This window comes from Oncorhynchus mykiss, chromosome 9 (assembly GCF_013265735.2).
Source record: "Oncorhynchus mykiss isolate Arlee chromosome 9, USDA_OmykA_1.1, whole genome shotgun sequence".
NCBI lineage: Eukaryota > Metazoa > Chordata > Actinopteri > Salmoniformes > Salmonidae > Oncorhynchus > Oncorhynchus mykiss.
Genome location: NC_048573.1, coordinates 66,755,050 through 66,763,270, shown reverse-complemented (window position 1 = coordinate 66,763,270; position 8,221 = coordinate 66,755,050).

Genomic DNA, 8,221 nt, shown 5'->3' with positions numbered 1-8,221 from the left:
TCACAGGGAGCACAGGGGGTAGCTGAGCACGCACCCTTGTGGGGCCCCAGTGTTGAGGATCAGCGAAGTGGAGATGTTGTTTCCTACCTTCACCACCTCGGGGCAGCACATCAGGAAGTCCAGGACTCAATTGCACAGGTCGGGGTTGAGACCCAGGGTCTCAAGCTTAATGATGAGCTTGGAGGGTACTATGGTGTTAAATGCTGAGCTGTAGTCAATGAACAGCATTCTTACATAGGTAATCCTCTTGTCCAGATGGGATAGGGCAGTGTGCAGTGTGATGGCAATTGCATCATCTGTGGACCTATTGGGGTGGTACGCAAATTGAAGTGGGTCTAGGGTGACAGGTAAGGTGGAGGTGATATGATCCTTGACTAGTCTCTCAAAGCACTTCATGATGACAGAAAATCATAATCAAACTTTATTTGTCACATGCGCTGAATACAAGTGTAGACATAAAAAAAAAAAATGTAGACCTTGCTATGAAAGTGAGTGCTATGGGGCGATTTACCATTTAGCTCATTTACCTTTGCTTCTTGGGTACAGGAACAATGGTGGCCATCTTGAAGCATGTGGGGACAGCAGACTGGGATAAGGAGAGATTAAATATATCCGTAAACACACCAGCCAGCTGGTCTGCACATGCTCTGAAGATGCAGCTAGGGATGCCGTCTGAGCCGGCAGCCTTGCGAGGGTTAACACGTTTAAATGTCTTACTCACGTCGGCCACGGAGAAGGAGAGCCCACAGTCCTTGGTAGCGGGCCGCGTTGGTGGCACTGTATTATCCTCAAAGGGGGCAAAGAAGGTGTTTAGTTTGTCTGGAAGCAAGACATCGGTGTCCATGACGTGGCTGGTTTTATTTTTGTAGTCCGTGATTGTCTGTAGACCCTGCCACATACGTCTCGTGTCTGAGCCGTTGATTTGCGACTCCACTTTGTCTCTATACTGACATTTTGCTTGTTTGATTGCATTGTGGAGGGAATAACTACATTGTTTATATTCGGCCATATTCCCAGTCACCTTTTGCGCGAATGCCTCTATCCACCGTTTCTGGTTAGGGTAGGTTTTAATAGTCAAGGTGGGTACAACATCTCCTATGCAATTCCTTATAAAATCACTCACCGAATCAGCGTATAAATCAATAATATTCTCTGAGGCTATCCGGAACATGTCCCAGTCTGCGTGATCAAAACAATCTTCAAGTAGTGGATTCCAATTGGCCAGACCAGTGTTGAACAGTCCTTATCACAGGAACATCCTGTTTGAGTTTCTACCTACAGGAAGGAAGGGGCAAAATGGAGTCGTGGTCAGATTTGCTGAAAGGAGGGCGGGGAAGGGCCTTGTATGCATCACGGAAGTTAGAGTAGCAGTGATCCAGTGTTTTGCCAGCACGAGTGCTAGAATCAATATGCTGATAGAATTTAGGTAGCCTTGTTCTCAAATTTGCTTTGTTAAAATCCCCAGCTAAAATAAATGCAGCCTCAGGATATATGGTTTCCAGTTTGCATAAAGTCCAGTGAAGTTCCTTGAGGGCCGTCATGGTATCAGCTTGAGGGGAGATATACACGGCTATGACAATAACCGACGAGAATTCTCAGCCGGCATTTGATTGTGAGGAATTCTAGGTCAGGTGAACAAAAGGACTTGAGTTCCTGTATGTTGTTACAATTACACCAGAGCTGTGTTCGAATACTCATACTAACCACTCTAACCGTACTATTTGTGACGTGAATTACAGTTGAAGTCGGAAGTTTACACTTAGTATTCTGCCCTTGAGTTGCGTTCCCATGCAAAACTAGACAGATAGCTAACAACTAAGTCTTCAATAAAACTCCCAAGGCGTGACTTTTCTTGAATTAATATATTGAAAACGTTTATGTTGTGAAACTGCAAAATACAGAAACGAATATACTTTAGTATTAAATTCACACCGCTTCTTCTGTAGTAGCTACTGATGTCAGACCATCATCGACGTAGAAGTTCCTCACTACATATTGCTTGGGTTCTGACCCGTGTTCCTTCTCACCCTGTAGCGCTGCTCGTCTCATGCAGTAGATGGCTACGGCTGGTGAAGGGCTGTTCCCAAATACATGGACTTTCATCCTGTACTCAGTTATGTTTCTATCTGGGTTGTTATCTTCTTGTGTTTTGTCGAACACGGAACATCCCAGGCTGTCTGTGTTCACAGTTGTGCTTGGATCTCTTGAGTGCACTGTAGAGGGAGAGATGTGTTTCTGAGCTACGCTGTTGTAGTTCTCTTTTACCTGGATGATGTCAGGGCAAGGGCTCAGATAGGATGTGCGACCATTTTGAAGTATGTTTGTCCTGAACACGTTAACATTGGCTGGTCGGTGAGCCGTTCCCAGACAGACCTCACCCACGATGACCCACCCGAGGTCGAGTCGCTGTGCATAAGGAGTGTCGTGGGGCCCATTGATTTGCTCTCGTACCTTGTGTACCCTTAAGATGTCTCGTCCTAAGAGCAGGAGGATGGGAGCGTCTGGGTCCACTGCTGGAATTTTGTCCATAACTGGTTGCAGATGGGGATGATGATACGCAATGTCGGGGGAGGGAATCTCCATCCTATCGTCTGGCATCATATCACACTCTATCAGAGTAGGGAGAGTGAGCTGCATGTGTCCATCTATAGACTCCACCATGAAGTTGACGGCTCTCCTGCCTGAAGTCTCTGTTACCCCAGAACACGTCTTCATTGTGTATGGAGCAGAGTTGTCATTGATGTTGAAGAGACTGAAAAACTCTGTCTTGGCCAGAGATTTGTTACTCTGTTCATCAAGCACTACATACATTTTGACAGCTTTCTCTCTTTTCCCAGCCGGATAAGCTTTGACTAGGCATATTTTTGAACATGATCTTGGATTGACTGCCTCACCACAGATCTCTGTACACTTTGAGGTGACAGATAGAAGAGCATCGTCACCTTGCTCCCCGCCATGCTCCGTCTCTGCTGTAGCGGTGTCTGTATTTGAAGGGGCTGGGCCTGGATGCATAGCAGCAAGATGCCTGTCGCTGTCGCACTCAGAGCACTTGATTGAAACCTTACAGTCTTTAGCTCTGTGTTGAGTTGACCCACAACATCGGAAACAAATGCCATTGTCTTTGAGATATGATTTGCGATCATCTAGAGTTTTGTATCTAAACCCACAACACTTTTTAAGAGGATGAGGCTTGTTATGTATTGGGCAGTGATGGTCAGGGTTTTCAACCTTTGTCTTACTGGGTTTGGTTTGGTGGTCTGAGGCCTCAGATGACACATCTGTCTTGTATACAGTCACAGGTGTCTTGCTGCTGTATCTGGCAGGTTTCTCACTTTTCATGGACACCTGGTTAGTTTAGGTGTAGAGGGTGAAGCTGGGGTCATTTCTAATTTTCGCCTGGTTCCTGATGAATCTCGAGAAGAAGAACGAGAATGGTGGGAATGCTACCCGATAGTCCTCCTTATATTTGGATCCCTGTGCTATCCATTGTTCTTGTAAACTGAATGGAAGTTTCTCTACAATAGGGTTTACCCCCCGAGATGTGTCCAGATAAGCGAGGCCTGGAAGGTACCCTTCTACTTTAGCACACTCCAGTTTGAGAAGAATGTCACCTAGTTCTCTTAGTTTGTGATTGTCTTTGTTAGCCAGTTTTGGAAAATCATCAATTTTCTTCAACAGTGCATTCTCGATCACTTCGGGTGTACCATAGCACTCTTCTAGTCGTTGCCAGACCATGTTAAGCCCTGCTGTTGCGTTGAAAATATGGACAGATCTAATTATGATTGCTTGCTCAGACGACTCTGCCCCTAGCCACTTGGTAATTAGATCTAACTCTTCCCTGGCTGATAAATTCAAGTCTCTGGTCGCATTGAGAAAGGATGCTTTCCATGCCCAATAATTTTCAGGGCGATCATCAAACTTCAGGAGTCCGGAACTCACCATCTCACGGCGTAGGAGGTACTTGATGAGGTCTGGTGCCACTTGTACTCAGGGAAGTTTTGTGTGTGTGACTGGAAGTGGGCTTGTTTTCCATTTCCACCATGCTGCTGTTCCTTTCTTTTGAACGGAGAGTCTCTGCTCATGTTCTGTTGTTTGCTACTTACTGGATTATGGCATGTAGCTGGGTCAACACTAAGCTCTTGTTTCTCCACTTCAAATGGAAGTTCAGCAAAGTAGGGCCTAGCATGTTGTTGCACATACTCACATGCATGTTGGACTGGACTTAAGGGCTGTGTCCCTGTGTCTAGTTCTTTGCGAAGCTCTCTGCGTTCTGATTCTACAGCTTCATCAAAGGCTGCAGCTTCAGCCAACGCAGCAGCAGCTGCTCTCTCAACTTTGAGAACATATAAAGTTGCCTCGAGTTCAGCTTTTTGCTTCATCACAGAAGCTTCCTTCTCAGCATAGGAAACTTGTGCACGCGCTGCGTCTGCCTTGGCGCGTGCTTTGACGGCTGCAAAACTCGCCGTTGAGGATCTGCTTGACTGTTTTGACGACCTTGATCTTGTAGATTGAGACTTGGTCCCAATGTGCTGAAGAGGCTCTTCCATCTCTCTCTGTTGAACACCTGGCTCTGGTTGTTGCATCGTAGACTGCTGGTCTTCCCTAGGATAAGAGGCTTTGTTGGCTGATGAACGTAGAAACATAACCACCGTGTGCAGTTATTCTTGAGCTTGAGCCCGCTGTGATGATGTTTTTTCACTATTCTGCCCTTGAGTTGCGTTCCCATGCAAACCTAGACAGATAGCTAACAACTAAGTCTTCAATAAAACTCCCAAGGTGTGACTTTTCTTGAATGAATATATTGAAAACGTTTATGTTGTGAAACTGCAAAATACAGAAACGAATATACTTTAGTATTCAATTCACACCGACAGTAGCTGTATATTATACATTTGAAGTTGCATAAATACAAAGCACGCGCTAAGGTACCATGCATCTGGCATGATGCCAAACCATATAGCTAATTGTTACTCATATGGTAATTGGCTCCTTTCATTACTCTAATAATGTACAACCATTTATGTAGAATAACAAAGCATATTACACTAGGAACAGTAACAAACTACAGTATTGTATATTTTACAATTCGTTTGCATGACGCACGAGCAAAGTAATACAGCTAACGACATACATGAAAGGCATTGCAATATGTGAGGAAATGCAACCAACATTGATATGTAAGCAACTCTATCAATAACAAGAGTATAATCATTAGCTAAATGCTTGAATTGAACTTACAAACAAATATTTTCCAAGGCTGAAGCGTGACAAGAAATAACTACATTGAAAGACCTGCACCGTAGCGTTGTTTGTAGCTGCTTCTATGCTTGCAGAACAAATTCTCTACTTCCTGTTTGCGTAGTCTTTCTAAGTACCAGAAACATCCACTAGGGGGCAAATAACACAATTGAACACAATGAAAATCCAATTGAACCATTGTAATAAAATAATCTGTTACCTTCTAACAGGATGGCAGCACACTTAGGTTGGAGTCATTAAAACTCGTTTTTAAACCACTCCACAAAGTCGGTTAGAACATCTACTTTGTACATGACACAAGTCATTTTTCCAACAATTGTTTACAGACAGATTATTTCACTTATAATTCACTGTATCACAATTCCAATGGGACAGAAGTTTACATACACTAAATTGACTGTGCCTTTAAAAAGCTTAGAGAATTCCAGAAAATTATGTCATGGCTTTAGAAGCTTCTGATAGGCTAATTGACATCATTTGAGTCAGTTGAAGGTGTACCTGTGGATGTATTTCAAGGGCTACCTTCAAACTCAGTGCCTCTTTGCTTGACATCATGGGAAAATCAAAAGAAATCAGCCAAGACCTTAGAAAAAAAATTGCAGACCTCCACACGTCTGGTTCATCCTTGGGAGTCATTTCCAAATGCCTGAAGGTACCACGTTCATCTGTACAAACAATAGTACGCAAGTATAAACACCATGGAACCACGCAGCCGTCATACCGCTCAGGAAGGAGACGCGTTCTGTCTCCTAGAGATGAACGTACTTTGGTGCAAAAAGTGAAAATCAATCCCAGAATAACAGCAAAGGACCTTGTGAAGATGTTGGAGGAAACAGGTACAAAAGTATCTATATCCACAGTAAAACGAGTCCTATATCGAGGAAGAAGCCACTGCTCCAAAACCGCCATAAAAAAGCCAGACTACGGTTTACAACTGCACATGGGGACAAAGATCGTACTTTTTGGAGAAATGTCCTCTGGTCTGATGAAACAAAAATAAAACTGTTTGGCCTTAATGGTCATCGTTATGTTTGGAGGAAAAAGGGGGAGGCTTGCAAGCCGAAGAACACCATCCCAACCGTGAAGCACGGTGGTGGCAGCATCATGTTGTGGGGGGTGCTTTGCTGCAGGAGGGACTGGTGCACTTCACAAAATACATGGCATCATGAGGAGGGGATATATATATGGATATATTGAAGCAACATGTCAAGACATCAGTCAGGAGGTTAAAGCTTGGTCGCAAATGGGTCTTCCAAATGGACAATGACCCAAAGAATACTTCCAAAGTTGTGGCAAAATGGCTTAAGGACAACAAAGTCAAGGTATTGGATTGACCATCACAAAGTCCTATAGAAAATTTGTGGGCAGAACTGAAAAAGCGTGTGCGAGCAAGGATGCCTACAAACCTGACTCAGTTACACCAGCTTTGTCAGAAGGAATGGGCCAAAAGTCACCTAACTTATTGTGGGAAGCTTGTGGAAGGCTACCCAAAACGTTTGACCCAAGTTAAACAATTTAAAGGCAATGATACCAAATACTAATTGAGTGTATGTAAACCTCACTGGGAATGTGATGAAATAAATTAAAGATTAAATAAATCATTCTCTCTACTATTATTCTGACATTTCACATTCTAAAAATAAAGTGGTAAACACAATTGTCATTATCGAAAGCAACCAAATGTGTAGCTGCATGTATTCTTCGTATTGACCTAACTGACCTAAGACAGGGAATTTTTACTAGGATCAAATGTCAAGAATTGTGAAAAACTGAGTTTAAATGTATTTGGCTAAGGTGTTTTAAACTTCCGACTTCAACTGTAAGTATATAGAATGCTTATTGGTCATAGTATGGATATAGTTAGTATGCCAAAAGTTCCCGGATGTCGTACTAAATTTGCCAAAATATGAAATATACACGCAGAGGACACTATTTCTGTACTTTAGGGACCATAATGCAATTCTTCAGGAAATGGGCATGGCTTCACATCGTTTTCAGATTTGAAGAAAATGGCGGACAATATGCAGCCGAAGTACAACGAAAGCGGATACAAATGCTTTAACTAATTACTAATTAAAGTTAAGAAAATGTTGAGCTATATAATAAAGTAATGACTTTTCAAATAAGTTGCCTTACACGTTAAGTTGGCTGACAATTGGTTAACTACGCTGTCCTTACAAACCACATAGCATATCATTACAGCAGTATGTACCGGTATGTTAGCTAGCTACCTAACGTTAGTTTGCTACTTATACATCAAACTTGCCTGTATATTAACTGAAGGCTATCTAACTACCCGACATTTATTGACTTGATTATTCCCGTCGTTCTTGGCTTAGCTAAATGGTATATGGACATTCTCAATGGACTTTCGGGAGCTTTCGTAAATTTGCTCTGGCTATCTACTCAGATTTCAGAGCACTCTAGTCTGAGTGTACAGTACCAGAGCGCAGAATAATGAATTTACGAGTACTCAACACCCGTTGAAAAGTGTCAGTAAACGGTGGCTAGTGTCAGTAAACGGTGGCAAAAAAGCGTTAATTCAATTGTTGCCGGCAGCACAGTTACAGTCACCAACGCTCTGGATAACATGAAAACTGCCTTATCAGCTCTGCTTGGGTGAGAAAAATGGTCAGAGTGGTCTTATTTGTGTCCGTAGCTAGCCAAAATTAGCTTGGGTGCTTGACTGCCATTGTAAGGTCAGAACGCTCAAATCAACCCTAGTCCTCGGCCCGAGCGTCCAGTGTGCGCTCCGAAAGTGAAACGCTCTGAAATTACAAACGGACAATCTGACAAAGCTCTGAATTTACGAGTGCACACTAGCACATCACATTGAATTTAAGAACACACCCAAAGTAGTAAAATGTCTAACTAGTCATACTTGTGAAGTATGTAGTATACAGTATGTTAGTATGGGTATTTGAACACAGCTCATGAGTCGTTAATCAAGAAACATACACCC